At 48.7% G+C, this 16070-nt stretch overlaps 1 long non-coding RNA gene across 1 annotated transcript in view; it reads right to left on the bottom strand.

Moving 5' to 3' along the window:
• Window positions 1-9631, bottom strand: part of LOC125613903 — a 44261-nt gene extending 34630 nt beyond the window's left edge. The window contains exon 1 of the long non-coding RNA XR_007344479.1: window positions 8827-9631. This is a non-coding gene — a long non-coding RNA (uncharacterized LOC125613903). The remainder of the gene's footprint in view (window positions 1-8826) is intronic.
• Between the last annotated feature and the right edge of the window lie 6439 nt (window positions 9632-16070).

The following is a 16070-nucleotide window of genomic DNA, read 5'->3' as shown; positions in this document are numbered from 1 at the left end:
TAAAAAACAAATGCCAAATGTCTTCTTTGATATAAGGAGAGCAACTAAGAACAGAACAGGGAGGAAGAGCATGAGGAAAAGATTAACATTTAACAGAGACGAGTGGGGGGAAGGGAAAGGGAGAGAGAGGGGAAATCGTATGGAAATGGAAGGAGACCCTCAATGTTACACAAAATTACATATAAGAGGTTGTGAGGGGAAAGGGGGGGGAAACAAGGGAGAGAATTGAACAACAGCAGATGAGGTAGAGAGGGAAGATGGGAGGGGAGGGGAGGGGGGATGGTAGAGGATAGGAAAGGTAGCAGAATACAACAGTCACTAATATGCCATTATGGAAAAATGTGAATGTGTAACCGATGTGATTCTGCAATTTGTATTTGGGGTAAAAATGGGAGTTCATAACCCACTTGAGTCAAATGTATGAAAGATGATATGTCATGAGCTTTATAATGTTTTGAACAACCAATAAAAAAAAAAAAAAGAACTGGATCAGGACCTCACAGACTCATGTCCAGATCCTGATTCAGCAGCTTCCTGTCTGGACAGTTGTTCTAGGCCTTCTAAGTCCCAGGCACCCTGTGTGGACATGCACAATTGTTACCCTGTACCTGACAGCAGTATTATGAAGGAATGGCAAGACACTTAGTGAGGTGTCTGGCATCTATATGCACAATAAATGGCTGTAGAAATAGTTATTACTGTTGTTATGGGAAACAACCCACAGGTCACATATTAAAAAGGATAAATAAATAATTTCCAGGCTAATGTTTAACAGCCGAGAAGACCATGATGAAGACATGTCATTGAACAACACTGTGAAGGCAGGTTTCTTGGAAAAGATGAGTTTTGAAGTTAGAAGATGATTTAGAATATTAGCCATATTATCTCAGTGGAAACCTGGATAATGATTTCTAGGGCTTCTTGACTTTTTTTTTTTTCAGCATCACAGTGCACAAAGAAAATGGTAATATTTGTTCTGCACAATGAAACCAATGTCACAGGCTGTTCCCAGTTGGAAGAGACACTGCCAGGAGCTGTCCTGACCCACTCAAGCACTTCCAGGACTGAGGGACTCCAGCTCCACACACAGGTGACCTAGGTATGGCTCAGCCGTGTGCCAAGCGCACCTATGAAGAAGCCCTGACTTAGAACAAGCCCATCAATTGACGGATAAGAAGCAAGATCTAGAGAGCAGATGTGCCTTGGCTGAGGTCTCCTTTGTGCCAACATCAAGGGGAGCACTGAAGTCTCTGCACTATAAATCTGTCTTAAAAGACAGGAGGGCAGGGGGTCGTGGGAGAAGGTCAAGGAGCTCAGTCGAGAGCAAGAGAATGGAGCTAACTAGCACAATGGGAAAGACGTGACCCTGCATTGAGCATCCAGTGTCCCTGACATTGTGCTGGGTGCTTTACATGCCTCGTCGCATTGAGTGATTGGGACACCAGTGCTATGCCAGTCCCCCACCCATCCGTCTTGATTCTTTTTTTTTTTTTAAAGGGAAAAGATCTGCCTCACCAGTGCTATGCCCGTCACACTCACCTGGACCAGGAAGCAGGCTGATTCAATGGTCTCAGATTTCCCCAGGGCCAGAGAAGACAACCCTCCAAGGAAGAAGGGAAGACACTGCTCCATTTAAGCCATTTGCCCATTCTCCTCCCCTACCTTCCCTACCTATCTCCCCCTTGGGAGCAACCTCTTAATGCGAACCAACCACCTTGCCTGCATGCATCTTCTGCACCCCATCTCCCAGGTCAGAGGCACGTCAACATCGCATACACTCGACCTGCTAGGTGGAGTCACCGGCCAGGATTCTTGTGGGCACCAGAAATATACAAGGAAGTAAATCACAGACCCACAGGTCGATCACTGATTCACTTGGCACACCTGGGCCCAAATCTGGGCTCTAACATCTAGATCTGCTGTTAAAGCCCTGGCTGCTCAGACCATATCCCTTGGCCCCAGTCTTTGGATGGACTTACCTCTGTCATGTCAAACTGCCCTCCCGGTTGCTATGTGACAGCCTCTCCCACCAGCCTCAGGGCCCTTTGCTTGTTCTCTCAGGTGTCACCCCACTCGGATGAATCTGGCTTTACCATCACCCTCACCCTTTATCCCCCCAGCATTTTAGGAAGCCCTCCTGTCGTAACTGCCAAGTCGCTGCGCCTCCAGATGTCATGGTCAGCCTTTGACTACTTCCTGCATGGTGCCACCTAAACACAGTTCTCACTTTTAGATCACCTAGTAGGACTGGGAATAAAATCCAACCAGCTCTGCTCCTGCTTCCACCAGGAGGAGACCTAGAAACTGGCAGTAAGAGGAGCAAGATCTCACCCCACCCTGCCCAAAGCAAGTGACCAGCAGAGAAGAGGTATAAAGATACTTGCATGATAGGAGACCCAGTTCCCACCAGCACATATGGCCTTACTGGACAGAGCCTGAAGTGTTGGGGCTGGAGCTGGCAGGCCTTGAGCAGATCCCTGACGCTCCAGTGGGCCATGGTGGGACTCGCTATCAGAAGAGCAGTCCCCAGGCCTTAGTCCAGAGCTGACTGGTGGTCTGTTCACTAGCTGCTTCTAGCCCCTCTCAGTTCCCAACCCAGCACTCAAGGCTCTATTCAAATTTTACTGTGCAGTAACACACTTGGGAGGGAGTGCTGAGCCCATCGAAAATCTTTCACTTTTATTCCAATTTTGGACTACCCTCCCCCATCTCTGAAAATTTCCTGGGCCCAAAGACATCTCCAGAGCCATGCTGAGATGTCCCATTCCCTGTCTAATAGGGATGCTGGGTACCCATAGGCCCCCAAAAGGTCAACCCCAACCCCAGTATCTGACCCCAGTAAAATCCCAGACCCTGAAGTTCTCAGGTCTCCCAGTATCTAGGGTCCCAGCTTCCCTCCGGAAAACAAACCATTCACCTCTTCCTTCTGCAACTTAACTCTTTGAGTTCCTTGGTTATACTGGTGATAGGAGCAGACTATAAGGGTGTGTGCTGGGCTTAGGCTACTGAATAAGATCACAGGTAAGTTCCCCTCTGCATGAGCCATACCTCCACACTCGGTCCTGAGCCCCTGACAGCTCACATGGGAGGTTTAATCACCCATCATGGTGCCCCAAGTTCAGGGCCTTGGAGAGTAATTCCTGAGATCTTTTTCCTTTTCATATTTGGTCCATGCCACATCCCTAGCTGCAGGCTGCTGTGGTCAAAAAGCCAGGGACTAGGAATTAGGGTCCTGACTCCTCTACCTTCCTCTGCCACGAGATAGACAGGTCATGGCCTCGGCTCTCTCCTCCACCAAGGGAGGAGGAAACAGGTGAACAGGAAATCTCTTGGTTCTAATATTCTAGAGAGGCAGAATGGGTTGGAACAACCTCATTCTATGTGGTCAGGATCCCAGAACAGTCAGCTAGGAAACAATCCTGGAGTCCCTCTTGAGATGCCCGTTTCCCCATTATTTCCAGGGGACCAGGGAACATTTACATCATCGCAGATGGTTCTGCCAGACAGCGCTGGCTTGGAAATTATCCATATCCACATTTCTCCACTGGATTAGACTGACTGATATCTTGAAGGGTGGGATTCTCATCTTTAGACCCCCAATGCCTGGTACTGTGTTTGGTATCAAAAATGCTCAGACATTCATTGGATAGATTTGTCTGCTGGCAAGAAGCCTAACTTCTATCTGGCACGTGGGTCTGAAGTTCAGACTGGGGACTCTATAAAAGAGAGTGGGGTCTGCATGAGTTGAGGAGAACCCATCTTCAGAGGTGGTAGCCAGGATCCCAGCAGCTGGAATGAAAGGTGTCACTAACGTATCTGTACTCTGTGAGGATTGGCCAAAAGAATACCTGACACCAGCAGGAGCCCAGTGGGAGGGAAGAAGCAGACACCACCCGCAAGGGAAGCCAGCAGAGGGCGCCTCCTTCCCCACCTCCAAGAGAGCTCAAGCTGGGCAGCTGCCTCGTTAGCACCAGGAGGCAACCCTGCTAATTACCAAACCCAAACTTGGGATTTGCATTTTTATGAAATGCTCATACAGGAGGCAAATCTTTTCCCTTAAAAAAAAAAAAAAGAATCAAGATGGATAGGGGGAGGAAAAGCTCATACCAGTACATACTAATTCAATCTAATCTTGGTCATTTCAGTTTCCATAAGAAAGTGCTTTCATAAAGCTACAAAGCTAACATCCATAACTCTCCAGTTTCCCCAGACAGGATACCTCTGCATTAAGTTTCCCATTTATCTTCGGAGATGGCAAATCATCCATTTATAATGGGATCTAATAAAGCGAGCTCCCCTTGCAGTCCCAGCTGCAGGAATGCACCTCAGATCCAGAGATGCTGCTGCTTTGGGGCCGGTAACTGTTTCATCTTCTTGGGGAGCCCTGACTAGGCAGGCTGGATATGCAGTTGCTAGGGCGTCTTATACAACAGACTGAGGTATGTGTGTGGGGGTACAGAGCATAGCCTGCAGGTACAGGTACTGAACTCCTTTTAGCCTATAAACAGACAGACACACACGCACACACACACGCACACACACACACACACACCTCTAAAGCCAGTGGGGGAGGAGCCAAGCCTTGTTCATAAAGGCAGGGATGTTTGCAGTGAAGGGGACTATTTAGGAATGGTCACTTGCCAATTTGGGGGTTTAGAAGACTGATTCAGAGGCTCAGTTGAGCCACAAAGGACAATGTCCCATTGTCCCAGGGTGAGGTTCCTCGGAGCAGCCTCTGAGCCGGAGTTTCAGCAGGAGGGTGCTTACTAAGGAATGTCACAATATCTGTGCCAGTCGCAAAGAGCAGAAACAAACCTGGGCAGAGAACAGAATTCAGCTTTCATGCAGCTCAAGCACAGGCTTGGCCAAGCCCTGCAAGGAGCTCAAGAATGTTGAAGGGCCCGTTGGAACCATCTCCAATCCAGGCAAGATGTCCAGGCCTTCCTATGCACACACAATCTGTTAGTAGATGTGGATCATCCCAGAAGGGGCCCAACCATAAGTAGGAGGGTCTTTACTGCTAAAGTGCCCCCTGAGAGGAAAACTGCTATCCACTTTTTCAGCATCTAGTCAACAAGTTCTTTATTGACAGGGGAAATTGGCAGCGATTACAATGCCTGCTATACCTACTGAATGAAGAGTGTCCATCTTAACCTCCCCAAACCCCAGGAAATACAGCTCATTATACTTCATCCGTGGACATTCAGAGAGTGGCTCTAGTCAGTGCCCAGGCTTGCGGGGTAGCAGGCACTAAGCCCAGCTGGCTGCCTGTTCAGCGTTATGCCCTGCACTTTCTCTGGGCAGGTGACATAGAAAAGACTTTCAGGCTAGGCTTGATCAGCTGCTGGCTTACCAGCTGTGTGAAATCTGGGAACTCTGTGTGGATTTGGGAACCCAGCCCTGCCTAGAGCTGGCACCATTTGAGGGGTGAAAAATCAAATAGAGTCACATCAATGAGCCCTGATAGAGTCTTCGGAGCCAAAAAGCCAGCATTGTGCTGTGATCAGCGTAAAAGGAGCGTATATTGACTGCTTCCAGGGCACCTCTGACCTGATGGGAAGGCAGATAAGGCATCCTCGATTGTCTCAGGAGAGTGAGAAACATCCTGCACCCATCCCTGTCTGGGGAAGGAAATTCTGGGCAGAATCTGACACTATTTTTGAGTTCAGTGGGAGTCCGGCAGTTATGAGTATTAGAAATGGAAGGCAGGAATCCGCCGAAGTCCCAGCTCGTTCATAGGGCGAGGATCCAAGGGCACATTGTTCATTCTGGAGGTATGAGCAACAAGCCAGATTCTGGGGCACAGAAAGCACCCTGGCAAGGAGCTACCGATGCTAGCAGTTAAAGGCTATGTGCACTGAAATAAGAGGGGCAGGCAGATATGGGAAGAACGACCTTCAGACCTGCTACACCCTCTGCCCCAGGGTGTGCCTGCATAGCCTTTGCTTAAACTTTCCCAGAGATGAGGAGCTTACGATCTCACAGGACTCCATATTACATTGTTGAACAGTTCTGCTTCTCAGAAAGTCATTGCTTAGGTCAAGCCAAAATCTGTTCATTGCCCAATCTTTCTAGTACATTCCACTTGAACCAGGATAGCTCTGCTATCTCCCCAGCATTCTTAAAGAACACATGGCACATGTTAGGTTAAGTAAATATTTTTGAATGAATGAATCAATCAATGCTTGTATATATGCTTGGTCGCTGCCTCCAAGAACTCCACAACTTATTCCTGTTTCTGATTTCCTATTGCACTTATTACCAACGTGATCAGATCTTCATTTCACCATGGGTTTAAGCCCATAGCACAGTGCCTGGAACAAAGCTGAGCTCCAGGGTCAGTTCTTATTCATTCAACAAACATTAAGCAAAGTCCCACTTAGTGTCAAACACTCTAGTGCTCTGGGCTCTGGCTCTCTGAAGCATAAATCTGTTAAGATGGGAGGTAGAAGGCAAAAAATACCAGTGATTATTAGGATTTTAGAAGATGGTGAGTGTTTAATCAGAAACCACGAACAAATGCATGCGAGCATACACACACGCACACACACACACACGCACACACACACACACACACACACACTCTTGCCTATAACTCACTTGCATATTTCCTATAACAGAGCAAAATCTCCCAATGCAGATATGGAGGTCTGGCCAGCCCATGAAACACAATCTTCAGGATGATCAGCCACCACTTGGCCCCTCCCGCCAATGCCCTTCAGAAGAAGGTACACAGGGTGATTTTACTCAGAGACCCAGAATCATGGTTCCTGCTACCCATTTGCGGAGGGGAGCTTGGCCCTCAGAGCCCCTTCTCTAAGGAACATCAGCTCCCTCTGCCATGGGTATTTCCTTGGAGGTGCCTCTGTGTGGAGTTGGGGGTAGCAGATTAGCTCCCCTTCCTAAAATACGGCTGGGATGCCAGGAAGAGTGAGCTGGAATCAGCAAGGCGAGTTAAGCTTTCCGCCTGGAGCCGCGGGCTTAGCGGTGCAGATTACAACAGCAGGTGATGAGCGACGTTCTCCGCTGCTGTGGAAACTGTGAAAATCCTGTTACAGGGCAAAGGCGTTTTAGCTACAGCTCCAAATTTCAAAGAATGATTGAGTTGGAACGTGGCAGGCAGGAGGCAACTGGGGACCAAAGTTATTTGACTTAAACTGAGAACCAGGCCTGAGGGGTCTGCTGGAGTGGAGAATTCCAGAGAGGGACCCAGGTGTGCCACCCCTCCTGCACCGTCCCCTGGGTAAAGTCTTGTCCTCTCGCCCAAATACACACACGCTCCTTCCAACCACCTCCCCTCCCTCCTCTGCCCGTCCATCAGCATAAGGAGCCTCCATCTGCCTTGAAATCTATCTTCCTCACCAATCTGTAAGCTCCCGAGATCAGAGCCTGTGGTTTCTTCAGCCCCGTGGGATTTAGCACCGCTCCTGGCACATGTAAATGCTAAATAAAGTTTGTCAAATGATCAATTGGTCACTGCCTAAAAGCCACATCTTCCTTGCCTTGTTCTGCCTGGTTTCTAGACTCCCCCCACACACACCCCCACTGAGCTCTCCTGGAAACTCACATCATTATGCAGACATCCCGGGTTCCCTGGAAGAGAAGTAGCGCCTGGCTAACAGACCGAAATCCAACTGCAAATGAGACACTTAGGGTGAGGAAAAGATTTTTTAAATCAACCCAGGAAAAGAACGAGCCTTGAGTATTTGCTTTACCTATTAAATGGGGAAATGATAAAGTCACAGGATTGAGGGTCTCTCCTATAGTCTTTGAGTTCTAACATCCTTCCGCCAGCACCTCATCATCCTCAGTTCCCCTCCCCACATATTGGCCCTAATTTTCCTTTAACAGGAAGCAGTCTGATGTAATAGAGTATTTGAGCTTGGAGGCCATCAGGGAACTGGGTACAAATCCTAGTTTTTCAAGATACTTAACCTTTCTGAACGTCTGTTTCCTCATCTGTAAACTGCCAACCTTATAATCTATCACTAAGAGAATGTCTATAAAGAAACTTCTCAGTGGTTCGCATACAAAAGAAATCAATCAAATAATAGTGATGTTGTTATTGTTGGATCCCAGTTCTTCATACCTAATTCTGAGCTCCGCCCTGCATCCATATGGAAACCCAGTTTACAGAGAGCTCCGGGCCCTTTGATCTGATTTGATCCTCACAACAACCCCATATGAGGTGATTACTATTTCCCATTTCAGAGTGGACACTGGGGCTCCAGGAAGTAACCTGCCCAAAGATTCTTGGTTAGGAATTGCAAAGGCTAAAACTGGAGCCCTGGTATTGAGGTCAGAACCCAGGGCAGTTCCACATGCCAAGGTCCCTCCCAGGCAGGAATGACTGATCCTCAAGGGGATCCTATCCCAGAGGGCCTCTATTATCCAGCACCCAAGAAAAGATGAAGGCAAATCTTTTTAGTTTTTCCTCCTTTCCTTCCTTTCTTCCTCACTTGTTTCTACCATACTGTGATTAAGCACTTGCCATATGCTCGGCCAGCTAGTAGTGAATATGTGGGATATAAAAGATGGAGGCTCTCTGATCCCTGCTGAAGACAGCTTAAAGCCCAGCTGAAGAAACCAAGCGACTAATTCAGAGCAAAGGCCAATTCCCAGCAGAGTGTAAATTTATTCCAAATATCATGCCTATATCGGGTCAGAAGACCAGTGTCATGGTCCACAACTCCATGAAGCAAGGAGGAAAGCTTCCGGCTCCGGAGACCCTGCCAGGAAGGAGCCAGGCAGAGATGAGATGAGCTGCCTAGGAGAAGAGCGAGTTCCCTGTCTCTGAAGGCAATCAAGCAGTTTCCGGGCGATTACCTGCAGGCCCCGCCAGCCCCAAGACTCTCCACTGATGACAGTTCCTGTTGAGTCAATTGTAAGAGAAGCAAGGGGGATCCAGAAAGGTCAGCTTACATTGTCTCCGGAGAAACTGGAGCTTCTCTGAGCAGAGCGCAGATCAACTGCTCCCCAGCTCAGCTTAACAGGGCTTCAGTCCCCTCATCTTACATAAGCCGTCCGCCCCTTCAACTTGGCGTGCATGGCTCCTCCAGGCCAAGATTTAGAGTAGCAGCCGCCTCTCCCTCTAAGGGAAAACAAAGGAGAAGGCATGCAAAGACCATCTGAAAATCCCCTTGTTTGCTCTCCGCTTCGGAGTCTCTGCAGAACACGGCTGGCAGTGTCCCAGACAAACAGGAAGCCAGCCTCCACTTCTGCTGTGCCCTTTGCAAAGGTTCCCGGCTACACCTCCTCCCCCAGCAAGGTCCTGTGCTCACAGAGCAGGGAAAGGCACCGCAGAGCAGGAGACATGGGGCCTCTCATTCTTCCTCGCCTCCCTTTCCTCAGTGCTTTGAAAAGGAAGGAGCCTTCAAGCTGCCTGCTCTGGGGATCCCTCAGATCCCAGAGCAGAAAAAGGGGTCCTTAGTGGCCATCTCCTCCAGCCTCCATATGTACAGTCTCCTGAAGATGACGCAGCAGTGTCAAAGCTGCAGGGACCCCCCTGGGCTGGCCACCAGTTGTGTTCTCCTCCCTGAGTTCCTGGGAAGAGCTGCATTGTTATTGTTGAAATTACTTTAAACTTGACCGTTTCCCCTCTACAGCATACAGAGCCTGCGCAGGCACGTGACACCCCGCAGAGGTAGCAGGAAGAGGAGGTTTGCAGGTTCACCGTGCTGGATTCAAGTCCTAGCTCCTGCAGCACGAAACAACACAACTCTGGTTTGTGACATAAGCTCTTTCTGCATCAGAGTCCCTGTGTTAAAAGGAGGTGAGACTCGTCCATGCTGGGCCTTCCTGCAACTTACAGGACACAGAGACTCTGGCTTCTAAGTAGATGATCCCTTTTGTGCCTTTGCTGAGGACTTGCTAAAGGCGGCAAACAGAGGGAAACGAGCTTTCCCAAAGATTAATCCCAGGATATGGTTCCTGCTGGCCCCAGTTGCTGCTTTGAATGATTTACCAAGAAATGAGAGGGACAGGGAGGGGTGCATCCTTATCCTAAGAGTGAACTGCTTTTTCTAAGAATCCAAGCACAAGCTGCACACGCCCTCAGGGTGTTTGGGGATATGATTAACATTTAAATTGATAGACTGGGTAAAGTAAGTTGTCCTCCATGTGGTGGGCCTCATCCAATCAGGGGAAAGCCTGAATAGAACAAAGAGGCTGAGCCTCCCCTCAAGAAGAAAGAATTCCTCTGCCCCAGCCTTCAACCTGTGGCACCAGCATTTCCTGCCTGGAACAGCAGCAATGACTCTTCCTGGTCTTCACGCCTGTCAGTCCTGGGACTGGAGCTGACCCTTAGCTCTCCAGGATCTCCAACTTGCAGCCTCACCCTAGAGATTTGTGACTTGCAGCCTCCATAGTACTGTGAGCCAATTTCTTATAATTAATCATGTATGTATGACTATTGGTTCTGTTTCTCTAGAGAGTTCTGATTAATACAGAAAGGGTCCTACTCAACATCAGAAAAGATGTTCCCACTCGTGAGTTGCGCAGCCGTGGGGATGTGCAGGGAGAGGGAGGGAACCGTGAAAGCAGGGCTCCAGCCAGCATCAGGCACCCAGGAGGGAGATGAGTCTGTATGGTCCAAAGACCCATCCATCTCTGAATCTATGCTTTCAAGACAGGGACAGGGAGGACTTGATGTGGCTGTTTTTCACAGATGTCAGCCAGGCTGGCGCACCCAGGGCAAAAGGGGCATGTGCAATCCACTTCCTTCCTCAGCTCTCCCCTTCTGTCCTCGCTCCACCCTCTGACCACTGGCATCACATGGAAAGTGAGTTCTCCCATTCCCAACCCTGATGCTGAGCGATGTGTGAAGACAGACAGCATAGAGGAGGGTGGGAAGAAACCCTGGGGGCTTGGGAGGCCCCAGGAGTAGGGCTGGCATATCTGGGTCAGTTGAAAGGAAGCGAGAGAAGGAGTCCCTGCACCTGACCCCATTCCCCAGTTCTGTAATTCAGAATCACAGGATGGCTCGAGGGTCTTTTGATGCTGGTAGAGCCTTATTCCCTATCTCCAGCAGGAAATAAATAGAGAGCAATAAAGATATAAAGGCTACTTACCCTGGAAAAGAAAATTCTGATCTTTGTGAACTGTAAATAAAGATTTTTTTCAAAAAACAGCATTTCTTTTGCTTGAAATGTTTTTGGAATAATCCTATTATGAAGAAAAAGTGTGTGTAAAATGGTATTCTCCAGGGCTGCGGCAGCAAGTTTGGAATGAAAGAGAATGTGGTTAATTCCCACTCACCTCCCCTCTTCCTCCTCTTCCTCTCTCTCCCTCTCTCTCCCACCTCTTTGACCCCTACTCCCCACACCCCAGCACCAAATCTTCCTAAAATGTGCTGCTTCCTTACTCTCTGGCTGCTCTGCTTAAAGGAGATAGTAGCTTAAAGGAGATCCAAGATGGCCACCTGAACGCTGTGCTTCTTTACCTCTTGGTCAACAAGAGACAAGCCCACCAGGCTGGCTGGGCCCAGAGTTTGCAAGCTGACCTCATGGGAAATGGCAGGTGTGCGTGGAGCTGGCAGTGCACAGGGTGGAGACTCCCAAGCATACTTTGAGTGTCCAGCCTCAGTCAGTGGAGCTCCCAAGGGACCCTGCCCATCCCACGGCCCCAGAAAACCTAGTGGTGTCAGGGTAGGGAGGCACAATTGTGTCCCCCCAACTCCAGTCTCCTTTGTAATGGACCCAGGGTGGCAGGTTAAGCCTGTGGAACTTAGATGCTGTGGGCTGACTGTGTCCCCCCAGAATTCACATGTCAACACTGTAACCCCCAATACCTTAGAATGTGTCTGGAGACAGGGTCTTTACAGAAGTAATCAAGTTAAAGTGAGATCATGAGGGTGGGGCCTGATCCAACAGGACTGGTGCGATGGACTGGACTGTACCCCTCTCAGATTCATACTTTGCGTCTCTAACCCCCAATGTGGCCATATTTGGAAGTAGGACCTGTGAGAAAGTGATAAAGGTTAAAGAGTCAAAGTGGGGACTGAATCTGATAGGCATGGTGCCCTTCTAATAGGAAGAGACACCAGCGCACTGTCCTTCTGCAAGCCAAAAGTAGGTAGTCTGTAGTATTTTGTTATGGCACCCTGCGCACACGACTACAACTGGTGTCCTCATAAAAAGGGAAATTTGGACACACAGACAAAGGAATTTACAAGACAAAGTGAAGAGACACAGAAAAGATGGCCTTCTACAACCCACAAGCCAAGAGAGAGACCCGGCTTCCTTCCCTCACCTCCCTCAGAAGGAAGCAAATCTGCAGGCACCTTAATTTCAGGATTCCGGCCTCCAGAGATGTACGACAATGTATGTCTATAGTTCAAGGCTGTGGTCCTTCAACGCAGCAGCCCTGGCACACTAACACATGGGGCTGGACAGGTAACCTCCAGGTCTGAGCCCACTTGTACCAGAATTGCTCTCCATGCAGTCTCTGTTCTGAGACTTCCCCAACTGGAGGGGATTCCATTCCCATGCCTCAAGCTCCCTCTTTCTTATGGACTGCGTTCAGAGCCCAGGAAGTCCCAACTTTCCATCTCATTGTTGGGTGGACTCTCGACAAGACCCTATTTTGCTTTGTAAGAAGCAATCATTTTTAATCAGGCAACACTGAGTCTCTGAGAGAGAAATCCTTGGAGACAGTGCAGGCCTCGTGCCAGTGAGAGGGCCTGTTGCCAAAGCCCAGTTCCCTGCTTTAATTCCCTAGCTCGTTGGGGGAGGGCATCTCCGCCCTGCCGGAGGGGAGGAGAAAGACAGGGGTACTTATCAGCAGAAGCAGATGCCCTCCCAGAGGCCTGGCTAGTGCCCTGCTCTTGCTGGGGCCTACCCCAGCCTGTATTAAGCCAGATTGGGAGGCACTGGAGGCAAAGGCAGGCAGAGGAGAAAGGAAGGGTGTAGGCTTCAGAGAGGAGAGGTGGCAGCCTGTACCTACAGAGTTGGGCTCCCAGCCTCCTCCCTCATTACCTGCCTCCCCAGCACGACAAGGAAGGAGTCCCTGCTGCACAGTTCCAAGGGGAAATGAGACAGGGCATGGAGGCACCTAGCAGAGAGGCATCTGGTGGGCATCCAGAAGAGGCTGGCATGAGAACAAGGGACGGAGATGGGAGCGAAACACGCTCAGATGAAACTGCCTCCAAGGTTGCGGCGACACTTCAGAACATCCAACTTTCAGGCATCTCCGGATGGTGCCTTCAGGATTCGCCCCAGGCTCAAAATTAGCAAAAACATGGCAGCCTGTACCCCTAGTCAGCCATCTGCCCCTGTCCAGCTGAAACACTCCCCAATCAGCCCTGAATATGGTCGCTGTGCCAGCTGGAGAGAGGAGGCTGCTCCCTGTGGGGCGTGGGGGAGGCAGAGGAGCAGGATCCACTGTATTCATGGGTTGCCAGATCATAGAATGAAACCCCTAAACCATCAGGTTGATTTGGGATTCTGGCAGACAAGCAAATCTGCAGATGAGAAGATGCTACAGCAGCTTAACAGACACATAGGAACCAAAAGACAACTGCATGGGAAACAGTCACCACCCCCACAACAGGCTCTCTTAAGAGAACTTTGAATTCCATGACAGATCCATAAGGTAGACCATCATCTCCGCCAGCGGTGGCGGTGGCCCGTATTTTCAGGAGCCAGGCACAAGTGCAGTTCCAAGAAGTGCGTTGAAGAATGTGAGACTTAGCAGAGTCTTTCGAGCTACCGAGGAAGGCCCATGAACTTGGAGCAGGCAGATCCTACTTTGGATCCTAGCTCCACCTCTCACCAGCTGGATGGCATGGACTAGTTCCATAAATCTCTGAGCTTGCTTTCTTTATTTTAAAAATAGGGATAAGAGCATCTACCTCGGGGGGTCTGTTGAGTGAATTAAATGAGATTATACAAGTAAAGTCTCAGACACACAGTAGATGCTCGGTAAATCCTCTCCTCATTCCCTGCTACACAGCCTTCCTACCTAACACTTCAACCTTGAATCAATGAGATTCAGGAAGGGGGAGGTATGCCTGGGATCTGTTTGAGAATCTAGTGATAGAAAACTCATTACTGTGCAAAGGGGTCAGTCACTTCATTTGAACAGCTGTCATGGTCAAAATGCTACTTTGCTATTTGGATTAAGTAAAACCAAATCAGCCTCTTTATGATGACTCATTGGTCCTATGCTGCCCCCCAACACTCTCATAAATAAGCTATGGGAGGGGAATACATATGCTCTCTCTCATCCCTGTCACCAACTCTTCTCTGTCTGTCCATCACTTCATGCATTTACTCACTCACTCATTCATTCCATAGATGATAAAAGAGCACCACCTCCCCAAATCACTGTGACCAATCACAAAGACAAAACTCCTGAATTCATTCTGAACCAGGAACTCTCTGCTGGCTACTATCTCTTAAGTGGCTTTGTAAACTCTTTTTTTTTTTTTTTTAACTCTCCAGAGGTGGTGCAAAAGGAAGAAAAAGAATGAACTACTTTGGCAGGGCCTCAGGATGCAAGGCCTTGCTCTTGGGGCCTCCAGGGAATCTGGAAGGTTGGTCACAGAGGAAGCACAGTGATCCTAATTTCTCATTCCCAAAAGGGACTAAGCCCACTGTACATGCCAGGAAACCACTCTTTACTTTGAGATGAGCCAGCTCAGTCTTATTTGCAAAGCTGTCCCCAAAGCCTCCATAGGAAGTATAATATCACCATAAAGAATCGTTATCTTCTCATGTGACTACTTCGCTCTCTTTAAAGAAATTGTCTGAGTTTGCAGTGAGCAAGCCTCCTACTCTCCCCCTCCTTTACCTGATATTATTTTGGCTCCTGATAATTACATTAGGTATAGAAACTGACTTTATGATGCTAATAATTATACATGCTTACAAAACAGATGGGTCTAAGATCCGGCGGGGGGAGCATTTATGGACTCGGAAATGAGACGTTTTGTTGGTAGGAAATGGATAGTTATTTCCAGGTTTTATTGCTGTGTTCCGTAGGATTCTTCTTAAATCTTGTTGATAATGCTTTGCCTGTATTGCCTCCCGTTCATTTTGTAAGACTTGGCTCATCAATCTTGGATGTGCTGGGAAGGTGGCCTTAACTGCCTGGACCAGGAGAATCAGGTGTGACAGGGAACAGGCCAGTGCCCCTCAGAAGAGGCATACACCTGGGAATTGAGATCTTCTCACCAATGGAAGACACATGGTGGAGAGGAGAGCACTAAACTGAGACTGAATGTTCTGTAAAATATCTGAATCAGAAGGAAACTTAGAAACTAGCTGGTCGAGCAGTTCTCTAAGTGGGGACCTCAGACCAGCAGTATCGGCGTCATGTGGGAACCTACTAGAAATGCCAATTCTCAGGCCCTGTGCAAATGCTGCCCTTCATTCTAGTTAACTGATTACTAAAGTTTAAGAATCACTGATGGTGTTCAATTCTTTTATATTCAAAATGCATAAACTAAGGCCCAGAGGGGCTAAGCGATATGCCCCAAGTTGGCCAGTTCATGGAGAGTCAGGCTAGAACTTGCAGTCCACCACAGTGGCTCTTTCCCCCAAACACCATGTTACTTCAAAAGCACCATGCACACCATGGCTCCAATGGGCTTCTCCAACTTTGGTGTACATAAGCTCACAAGGGGATCTTGTTAACATGCAGGTTCAGACGGATTCAGTAGCTCTGATGTGCAACCCAAGATTCTGCATCTGTAACGAGGTTTCTAGGTGATGGGATTCACTGGTCCAAGTGTCCCAGCTGGAAGAGTAAGGCTCTGGCATAAACTGGTTATGGGATTTGGGCACATCATGGGAGCAGCAGGAGTTACAGAGAAGGGGCTGCAGTTCTTCACATACTCTTGTGAGCTGAGTTTACAAAGCAGTGACTGCAGCCCCCTTCCTAGATCCCCTCGCTGTGTTTGGACCTCTTAGTCGGTGGCCATAGCCCAGCCAGTCCTTGGCCATCTCTGACCCCTTGACTTCTCACCTCACAAGCTGCCACTCTGCCTTGAGGAAAGCTGGTCCTTTCCCATTTTCTCCAAAATTCAACACAATAACCAGGTAATAGCATCCAAGAAAAAAAAAAATGAA

This window comes from Marmota marmota, unplaced genomic scaffold (genome assembly GCF_001458135.2).
Source record: "Marmota marmota marmota unplaced genomic scaffold, marMar, whole genome shotgun sequence".
Classification (NCBI taxonomy): Eukaryota; Metazoa; Chordata; class Mammalia; order Rodentia; family Sciuridae; genus Marmota; species Marmota marmota.
This window is presented reverse-complemented; position numbering and strand designations above follow the sequence as displayed.